The sequence below is a fragment of the Mytilus californianus genome, unplaced genomic scaffold (assembly GCF_021869535.1).
Source record: "Mytilus californianus isolate M0D057914Y unplaced genomic scaffold, xbMytCali1.0.p SCAF_1, whole genome shotgun sequence".
NCBI lineage: Eukaryota > Metazoa > Mollusca > Bivalvia > Mytilida > Mytilidae > Mytilus > Mytilus californianus.
The window spans coordinates 69,793,579-69,805,483 of NW_026262581.1; positions in this window are offsets into that span (position 1 = coordinate 69,793,579).

Genomic DNA, 11,905 nt, shown 5'->3' on the forward strand with positions numbered 1-11,905 from the left:
AAGCTTGTTTAATCCACAGCAACATCAAGACCACATGTATATATTATTCAGTGAAATGAAGTAATTACTAGTAAGTGATTGGAAGTGTGTCTCCAGGATTGTTATGTAGTAATCAAATCAATTAAGAGTTTAATTTAAGTAGATGATACATATATATTGTATAATCGTGGTTTATAGATGAGTGGTTTGATTCCATTTTAAAATAGTGTTGTTTATTTTCTTAACCCATTTCTTCGTATTCCGTAATAAACAGACAGCATGCAGGCATTATAAAACTTTGGTCAGGAGTTCACCATGAAATAAACAGCCCAGATAAAGGTGCATGCTTCAAATTTCGTAAGTATATATCACGTGGGAAATGAATTGATAACAGTCTTAGATAATTGCTCATTGTGTTAACAGCTTTTAAAACATCTTCTCAAAACAACTATAAAAACATCTTCTCAAAACAACTATAAAAACATCTTCTCAAAACATATCTTGTTGGTTATTTCTTTTCAACATTACGTAGAAAAGACCATGCGAATGACGACATTGACATACTTGGAGTGTTTGTATATGCAACCGAAATTTCAACAGGGAGGTATGCAGATGTACACGAGTCACAATCAATTTCTCATTTTGATGGAATTTGATTAATAGCTATAATACGATATGTGTCACTTTTAGATTGTATTGAAACTGGTACAGATGAAAAGGATAAACTGATCAAATAGTTGATATATTATATCAGACGCTTTGCAATTATTTAGTCATTTACAATGTAGAAATGGATGCTTAATTTCACATAGTCGTAGTACTATGTATATAGTATACACATGAACAATAAATCATAATTTGTCGATGGTTTGTTAATTACGCTTGAGTTTCGATTGTTTGTTTCTTCTCGTGGTACTTAATGATACGTAGTGATTAATGGTTTCAAAGATATGATTGCACTGGTAGTACCAATAGATTTGGAAGTGTCTTGTCAATGTTGTATACATTGATCTTCCAGACAGGTCAGTTAATTGTATTTAAATTATTATTTTCTAGATGAATCCCATTGATCTGAAATTTGTTGTTTAGTATTAGATAATGTCCACTGTGTAGCATCACCACATAAGTACCCCGAAGTAAAGATGCAATGATAGCAAAAAGTATCTTTTCTAAACCCCGTACAGTAAACTACTATTCGCCGCTTTTCGCCGTACAATTTATCCGCTTTATTTGCATTATTTTTCTCTGTAAACAATTGTTTATTTCGGAATACAGTGTTGTTCAAGCTATAAAGGGGCATTAGCTACGAGATATGAAAAAATAGAATATGATTTTGTTTGGTTCAATCATAAATAAAAGTGAAATAATGAAATAATAATTCGCTTTTAACAGCCAATTTGGTTCAATTTTGTCAAAATAAGCAAAGAAACATCGCTGATAAATTATTCACTTGCAAATGAATAATTCGACCTCATTGAATCCGTATTCATGTGACCTTCAATTTAACCCATTTGCTAGAGACTGGTTACGCATGTATTAGTCGTGTTTAGCCATTAAAAGGAAAAGAATGTCAGCATTTAAAGTGAAACAAAGGTGAGCCATTTCGTTGACTGATTCGATCCACAAAAAATCATTCTTATACAGGTAAAAACGATAATTAACTTATTTTTTTAACCTATAACATGAAATCAAACAGACATAGAAAAATCCAATTGCACGAGGTCGCTATCTATATATATACGCCATCTTTTTTTTCATCTATTTTTGTTTATGTTTATATCGGATTATGTGACCGTCGGCAGTCTTTGGAGGTCATCTCGATAGTTAATTAGATGGCGTCTAAACTAAAATACCCACGACATTCTGATATATATTATCGCGTACATGCATTTTAACTGTTTATTTCAATTGTATTGTATTTTGGATATACGTTATAGTATGTTGTAAATCAAATATGAGAATTTGACAGCTAATGCCCCTTTGATATACCTTTGTTCTACGAAAACGTCAAATGAATAGTTGAAGGATTAATGTGTGTTTAACAAGTTTTAACTCGTTACATGCTTCTTTTAACACGCATCCCCTATCTGATTCTGACGATTTTAAAGAGAGACAGCCAATTAAGGATCATAATCAGCCTTAAATAGTAATTACATTATTAGGGATACGTATCAGCAAAACGTAGAATGTAGTGAAAATAAGAGGAATTTGACCTTACCTGACTTCATATTTGTTTTTTTCCACCGCTTCGGGGGTACCTATATCTGCTGGTGATGCTACCCAGTGATGTAGCATACACTGGTTAATAATCGATTTCATATATTATCCATACAAGTGAATAGCTTATAAAGTTTATAAGTTTATTCATAAACAAATCCAAATTAATTTACATTTGTTTTCACTCGATACATTATCATATATCTGAATAGCGAAACATCCTTTATTGCTTCGCAATTGATGTCTCCACATATTCACATGTTAACAGTTTTAAGATTTTATTATTGTGAACGTACGTATATTTTCCACATTTTTAGAACATGGAGTCAAAGGCAGCAAAAAACTAGAAATCATTTAATAAGAGTTCGTAGTGTTTCATGAAATTCGCTTTAATGCATTGATTTGTTTTGAATGCAAATTTTGTTTCTTCTTATTATTTATATCAAATTGTTTTATCATTTACATGTTTACTGTGATCACATGATTTATCAGTTGTTCAGAGAACGTCAGAATCTGTATATTATCATGTGCGATATGAAACAGAGATGTTGCATCAGGTTGTATTGAGTAAACCTTACACGATACTTTATAGAGCATTATAATTACTTATTAAGTGTCACTCAGCAGCATCACGTTCTATACAGAAGGCTCTTACTAAGTTACTTGGCTTATAAATTATCACCATCGTCTCCTTATACTTCACGTTTTGATGCTATTCAGTTTTCGGTTCCTCGGCCTTAATTTCTTATATTCCGAGTTACAAATGCTTAAGTAACTTTCAGGTGTCCCTAAAGGATATTTGTCGATTTTTCGAGATGCAGATCTTATTCAGAACTATTTTGTTATTGAGAGAATAGGAATGGATATGAATATCATGTTTATAATCAAACTCAGTTCTGTTTACACTGCAACGAGAATTACTGATGAAATAAGATTGAAATCATCGCGGTGTACAGGCAAAATTTTATTAGATGGTGTTTTTATTGGTTGCAAAACATAACAGGACGAACAAGTCGTTCAAACTTAACAACGTCCTCTCCACAAAAATTCTATTACGCAACCGACATCGATTACAAGCAAATGAGTAAATGTTAGAAAGGATAAGTTATATCAAATCGTGAAATAATTTCTCAACATCATTTTGTTGCCGTCCTTCATCTCAAAGTCATAGTGACTACTTCAACAACGAGCAAACATCTACAAGTTTAGACGACTGCTAGCATCGGACGGAGAGAAATTATATTTTGTCAATCACAAATCATGTTCACGTATCGCGTTTTATAGATATTTTCAAATACATCTTTATCTAAACAAACAAAAAATGAACGGGAATGCATAAGCTGAAATTGATGAACTTCTTTATTTTACATGTAATTCAAACACTACTGAAGATGTTGGCAGCCTTGAATTGCCCTCAGGTTTAGGGGTAATCTTCAGAGACTGCAATGGACGCCTAAACCTTAGCATCAGAGAAATTGCAAACCTAAATTTGTTGTCATGAGTTTCAAAATATTTGCGCTACAGTTACATCCAACCCCTTTTTTCGATAAAGGTCGTTTTGAACACATTACACATACTTTATGGTTGCCAATATATTTTAAAGGTCTAGTTCTAGATTAACTGAATTGGCTGATTGGTAAAAATATAAAAAAAAGGAACCCTTTTGATGATATTGAATTAGATGCACATTATGGAAAGAGTGGCAACATTAGTTATTCTTCAAACATGTCAAATATGTCCTGTTTAGGTAGAAGACAGAAAACAAAATTTGAAACTTTATCTCATAACAACCTTATTAAACAATAATAAAAAGACGTTGCTACTAGTTTTCAAAAGCGTAAAATACTAAAGTTTAAATAATATGAAATGTGAACAAGCCGATAAAAATAAATAAACATGCTTCATTTGATATGTACTTGTCCTAAGTCAAGCCCTGTAATCGAGTGATTGCCGTTGGTTCCTGTCCGTCTTTGTTTCCTTCGTTTTGTATACAGGATACATCTGTTTTATTCATTATTTAAGATAGGAGGCGAAAGATACCAAAGGACATTCAAACTCAGAAGTCGGAAATAAATTGACAACGCCATGGCTAAAAAAGAAAAAAAGACCAACAGACAAACAATAGTACACAAAACACAACATAGAAAACTAAAGACTGAGCATCATGAACCCTCACCAAAAACTTGGGGTGATCTCAGGTGCTCCGGATGGGTAAGCAGATCCTGCTCCACATGTAGCACCCGTCGTGTTGCTCTTGTTAGTGCAAACCCGTTAATCAGTCTAATTGGGAAGGTCACATTCGCGGAAAAGGGGACGGGATTGTAGTTACGACATTTGAAACATATCCTCTTTCATATGTGAAACGGATATTCCATAGCGGTCAACCAACTCGTGATGGCGTCTATAAGATTTACGAAGAGATGATTTCAACTTCGCCAGTTGGAACTCTTGGTTTAATAGCTTCCTTGTGAGCAGCAACCCACTATCAAGGCAAACATGATAGGAAATACAAGCCTTGGAATATCGTACCAACTGGGAGATATATACTCCGTATGCAGGCGCTGCTGGAATGTTGCTACATAGAAATGGAAAGTTCCCAATTGGGAAGCTGAAATCATCTCTTAAGGCGTCACAGTGGCGTGTAAATATTCACATCTTGTTCCTGATATTTTACGAATAGTTGTCTCATTGGCTATTAATCATACCACAGTTCTTTTTATATAAGGAGCAATTCTCTGTTACCACCAACCAATCCATACGGAGTACCCCAAAATTGAAAATGGCGTGCCTGGTGATGCCTTAATTGTGTCTGGTGCATACATTCGATATTTGACCAAGAAAAACGTCACTCTATGTAAAATCCTTATCTACAATATTGAGATCAACAAGAAAAGAAAACAAGTTGCTTTCTTTAAAAAAAGAAAAGCAATTCGTGAACCCGAGACCGCCGACTGGTCACCAAATATTTTTGCCATTGATTTGAAATAATTGATTGTTAATAGAATGAGGCAATGAGGATATCAAAACACCTTTATTGAAATATGCTATTGCATGTAGATTGTTGGATTTTAGTTGTAAATAGAAAATTGTATACAGCTACCATTTGAAATTACCTTTTAAGGCTTGACTATTTTATATATTACTTGGAAGTGTACATCATTTGTTCTCCATGTTTTATTTATAAAGACATAATCCTATTGCAATTCTCAATTTCTGCAAACCGGATGTCTAAAGCAAATTGCACAGACCAATCAAGATATAAAGCTCAGCACTCAGTTTGCTTTATTATCTGGATGCGTTTATTTTATCTTTCTTATCTTCATATTTTGTTTCCTGGATGCTTTAGATCATTCTTATACTCAATAAAGCTGTCTGCACTCATGGAAGAGGTGGTATAGAGAAATCAAAAGCCCAATTTCGATGTGAAGTGTAACTCTGTGGCATGCAATTTATAAGAAGATTTCGTATTTTGTTTTTGAGAGTAACACACCAGCTTCATTAGGACCTCTTATATACCGACAAATATTTTGGTCAGATAAAACATTTCCAATTTTAAGGACTTCCTGAAGTTACTTAAATCATTCAAAAAATTCGACAGGAAAACTTGGTTTTGAAAAAATATTTTGTTTTCATAAGTTTTATGAATACCTGAACATGCACTCAAAAGAACTAATTTATATAAAAGGTTTATCGTTTGGTAAAACTTTCTAACTCATCATGGACACGTGGTCTGGATTAAAGTTTTGTACGCCAGACGCGCGTTTCGACTACAAAAGATGCATCAGTGACGCTCGAATCAAAGAAGAAAAAAAGGCCAAATATAGAACAAAGTTTAGGAGCATTGAGGACCCAAAATTCCGAAAGGTTTTGCAAAATACAGCTAAGGTAATCTATTAAAAAAAAAAAGTTTATAATAGGACAGTCACTAAAAAAGAAAGACACAGATTAGAAAAACAACTAGATGCCAGAGTACCTCAATGATGAGCATGCTTCAAAATCACATGTCAAGCTCTTACTGCCGTGTCCTAGATTTAGATAAGAAATTCGGAAAATCACTTTCCACGAGTGAAATCAATGTTTACCCATGCTCAAGAAATAGTAAATGTCAAGCACACGCACTGATATACTGGATAAGAATATGCATTTGCGTCATTACGTATATTTATTCTAGGTTAAAATCTATAGGTTGCACTTTGAAAATACAGATATATAATATTCATAGATATGTTAATTTGTTAATGTACTGGTTTCCATTTATGATCTCTGTGTTTCATCTCATAGAGACATCACTTGGGAATGTAACCAGTATAGAAAAACATGGTAGCGCCTAAATTTTAATTCTTAGGAGGTCCAAATATGAAGGTAAGGGTAGTATAGAATTTTAGTATAGGTTTACACTCTTAGAGGTTCAGGGCATATAAATGTTGAAAATATGCCGCACAGCCCTATATTTTGACCTTTGAATAAAATAGTAGTGCATATAAACTTTCCGTTCTGGGATATTACTTTTCACGAAACTTCATAGTAAAAGTATCACAGTTTTAGCCGCAAAGGGAGTTCTTATGGGAAATTGCATTGTCTATATTTACAGAATTGCAACCTATATAGGGTTAAAAAATAGAACATACAGAATTTCACAAAATCTGGTTTATCGCAGAGATTTTAATGAATTTAACTCAAATATGAAGTTTTATAAATATTTCATGAAGATTGAGAAAATCCTGAGCTTTAACTATGATGACTCAGCATAAATTCACAGTTTACAGTATGCATGGTTTACTTAAAGCCCTGAATTCAAAATAAATTCATAATATATGCCTATTTGTGATTTAAATTGTTTAGAGGTGCTTATATTTACTCGTCGCAGTCATTGCAACTCATTGATCCTTCCTAAAAAGTTTAGTTGGGTTATTTTTGTCCTGTCAATAACCCAAAAGTAAGCCGTAACACCTAAATGTGTTTTTTTGTGACCGCGGCTTTAAAAAGTACAAGCTAGAATTACAAAAAGACCTCAATAAAACTTACAATAGTGTGTTCTATCCTAAATATATACTAAATATTCCACATTGCTAGAAACAGGGAAAATATTTAGGAAATGTGAGGCCCCAGGGGGCAAAAAACAGAAAAAAGTGCCTACCCTGGGTCATAAAACAGATAATTTTACTTGTAAATGCTATGATTTTATTATTTTCAAGGTCTTTTGTAAACAAAACAATAACTGTGCTGGAAAGTTATGCAAAAATAAGATGTAAGCAGTCATTTCTATCAAACCTTTAGTGAATTTATGCACCAGACTGATATCTTCTTAAATACAATTTTGCAAATATGGCTTTGTTTATGCACTTCTAGTTCATACATTAACTAACTTATGTTAGTTATATGGTTAGAGATGATACTGTTGTGACAAGAATTCTTAACTGACCATTTGAGACAGAAATTGTGAACTTTCATTGACAAATAGGCATACAGTAAGATGTGGACTAGAGACACAGGCAGGATTGGATACTTTGTATAATCTTGAATGTTGGAATGATTAACTACTAAACAGTACATTTATAGTATTCTAAAATGCTTTCAATTTGTTATCAGAATAGTTTCAAACATGTTTTAGACATTTCATGTCAGAAAACATGCACATAGGGTAAGCTGGCAATGATTGAAGTCTTGTTTTCAAATTCTATAAAAAATTGAAACAGGGGTAGGGGTATAAAATGTACTGTAAAAGAAAACTTAGAGTATATGCAGTGATTTCCTTAAAGCTAAAATTCTGATAAATAAGTAATGTTGTGAGAAAAAGTGTTTTTAGAAGGTTTTCTATTTGAATAAATGTTTGTATAGGTTGCACTTTGTAAATACAGCTGTTTCTCAAACCACCCCTCTTTTGGGGAGATATATAATATTCATAGATATGTTAATTTGTTAATGTACTGGTTCCCATTTATGATCTCTGTGTTTCATCTCATAGAGACATCACTTTGGAATGTAACCAGTATAGAAAAACATGGTAGCGCCTAAATTTTAATTCTTAGGAGGTCCAAATATGAAGTTAAGGGTAGTATAGAATTTTAGTATAAGTTTAAACTCTTAGAAGTTCAGGGCATATAAATGTTGAAAATATGCCGCACAGCCCTATATTTTGACCTTTGAATAAAATAGTAGTGCATATAAACTTTCCGTTCTGGGATATTATTTTTCACGAAACTTCATAGTAAAAGTGTCACAGTTTAGCCGCAAAGGGAGTTCTTATGGGAAATTGCATTGTCTATATTTACAGAATTGCAACCTAAAGTTAGTTGAATTCGGATGTCAAACTGCTTACCTCAAGTGGTTTGACTCTGGATTCATTGCCATTCAATCCGGAATTTGTGTCATTTGTGTCAAACCAGATTTTAAATCCGATGTTGTTGTGTCGTGTAAACAGGGTGTAATAATAATAGTAATATTGTGTAAATAAACGGCAAGACGTTTGTAGGGTAGCTGGTCAACAGAATGCATAACATTTTAAAAATCGCACAATCATTACAAAAGCGTCCGGGAGTTCGAACCCCGCTTTTTTTGTCGATCAATGCTTTTGAATGGGGACATATGTTTGGAACCTCCCCCCCTTTTATCCTGGGTTGGAACCCCCTTTTAAAAATGGTTGGATCCGCCCTGGTACTCATATGTTGTATAAATGTATTCACTGTTAAAACCCGGGGGATGATAATATAACATTATTAATTATATTCTATTAATGATAAATTTAGTTTCAGTTTAAATTGTAATAATGTTAATGAATATTCCCTTGGTCTGTTAGTATCTATTAATGAAAATAACTATTTTAGACAGAATATTTTTTTGTTTAATTATTTGTCTGTTTTCCAACCTAAGATAAATATTTTTAACAGTAATATCGTTTTGTTCATTTTCTTCTTGCTTTCCGACATTTGTTCAGGCTAATATGGAATTACAAATATTTCATGTTTAACGTCCAGAAATAAATGATTTATTCTGGGGCATACTTTAATGTCATAAAAATAAAATAACATAATTATAATTTAATGTTAGTATATTATTCCCGTGTTTATTGTCAAAATGCACAATAGCACGTTGTATTAAATACTACACACACAACGTGTACAGGGACTACAAGGACCGTCTCAAAACATAAATTATATAATTGCAATATCATTATACTTCATATTTAAAAGTTTCAAATAAAAACGCAAACGTTCTGTCAAAAGCAAATAGGTTGGAATATATAAATGGCTTTCCTACTGCAATCTATTCTTCACTTTTTTACTTTCCGATCTACAAATGAACTTTAATTTGATTGTCGAAATATACAATGTCACGTGATAACATATCAATAGAGGGACCATATCAAAGACATAGATAACTACCTGTATAAATGATCGAAAATGTTCGAGACATTCCAAGAATCTTGTTTCCGAGGATATCGAATGGCCCATAGAAGCTTCCAGAACACATCACTATATAGACGCGAACCCTCAGGGGGTTCACGCAAAAAGACACATGGCTAGGACGAGGGACAGGATACAAAGTAAACTTTTGATTAATATAACATAGCGCACATTATAGAATTTCGGATGATATTAACAAACGAATGTTACAGTAATATTTGATTCTAACAAGTACAGCTTTAACGTCTGATATAACATTTAAAACAATCCAATTATCATCTTCCAAGTGTTTGTATTATAATGTTCTCATTTCCTTGGAAACTGGCACTGGTAGCCGCGCCTGATTGAAAGGAATGTCCGCTATAATCGTTTTCGCTATATCCATATGACATAAGTATAAATTTTAGCTTGTTATTGAAAAAGTTTCAGTAAGTGGTTTCCCATATTCCTCCATGAAAAGTGAATCATTGTCCTTGCGTTCTGGTCTGGTCTAATTGCGTGACTGGAAAGCATAACTCTATGCAGTCTAAATGGACTTCGGTCGGACAATACACGCTATTCTTGTAGTTGATACAATGTATTTGAAAAAATTACGTCGGTGAAATAGTATGCTATCAATATGTCAACTGTGATGTAGATAATTATCAGAAAAAGTTCTAAATTGCAGTTTTTCACGCGAGCGTATGTACTTAGGCCTCTTCAATAACTTCAGTTGATGTCAGTTCTTCACATAGATACGCTATAAGTATCACTGATCCAATTGGTTGGACGAACAATAGACAAAGAGCTTCTCCTCCATATTCCAAATATGGTCATTGAATAAACATTCTATAGTGCGTATCAATGCTTTTTTATAACAAAACTCATACTATAAATTATTGTACAAGTTATAAGTGAATTTTAGTCAAATTTTGTACAAATTACAATTTTGTACAAAGTCAAAATACAAATTATAATTTCTACAATTTTTTGTACACAGCATATATATACACACTTTGAGCACTACTAGTAAATAATAAAATAATAGTTTCAATCAATCAAACCATAGCATACACATGTATCGTGACATCTATAATAATTAATTCATTCAAACCGATGCTAGGTGTCGTCTGAACTTGTCGTGAGTTAGATGTTTGCCCTATGTTGAAGTGTCAGTGTGACTTTGAGATGAAGGACGGCAATAAAAGCATAGTGTGATATTGTTTCATGAATTGATATATACCTTATCCTTTCTAACTTGTTCATAGTATGCAATCGTTATCGGGGACAAATGTATATACATCTATATTAAGATAAAACGTTAATTTGCATGACTTGTCTATCATTTTGTCATGGAAACTTAATTTCGTTAATTTTCCTCATCTGTGTAATCAGGTTTACGTAAGGACATTGATAAGGTCGTCGTTGTTGAGTAATTATATTGGGGGGAAAACAGAGAACATGTAGAATTTCACCAAATCTGATTTATCTTCAAAGAATATAATGACATTAACTCAAATATAAAGTTTTATAAATATTTCATGAAGATTGAGAAAATCCTGGGCCTTAACTTTGATGACGCAGCATAAATTCAGTTTACAATATGCGCCCTGTATGCGAAGTAAATTCATAATATATGCATATTTGTAATTTAAATTACTAAGAAGTGCTTATTTGTACTCTTCGCAGTCACGGAAACTCATATATCCTTAATGAGTATTGTTGTTGGGGTGTTTTTGTCCTGTCGACAACCCACATATGTGCTTTCTTGTGACTGCCGCATAAAAAAATACAAGCTAGAGATACAAAAATACCTCAGTAAAACTAACAATAGTGTGTTCTTCTCTAAAAATGTACTAAATATTTCATATTCACAAAAACAGCAGAATTATTCAGCAAATGGGAGGCCCAGTGGCAAACAAACAGAGAAAAATCCCTAACCCCTTAGTCATAAAACAGATAATTTAACCCGCAAAGGCTATGATTTCATTATTTTAAATGTCTTTTGTATAGAAAACAATAAATGTGCTTTGAAGTTATGTAAAAAAAAAACCAGATTTTAGCAGTCAGTTCTATAAAACTTTTAGTGAACTCATATATCAGACTGGTAACTTCATACATACAACTTTTGCAAATATGGCTTTGTTTTTACTTTTAGTTCATATATTAGCCAAATTATGTTAGATATATGGTTAGAGATGATATTATTGTGACAAGATTTCTAAAATGACAATTTAAGGCAAAAATTGTGAACTGTTATAGTTAAATAGGCATGCAGTAAGAAGTGGACTGGAGACAAAGGCAGGATTGGATATTTTTTATGATTT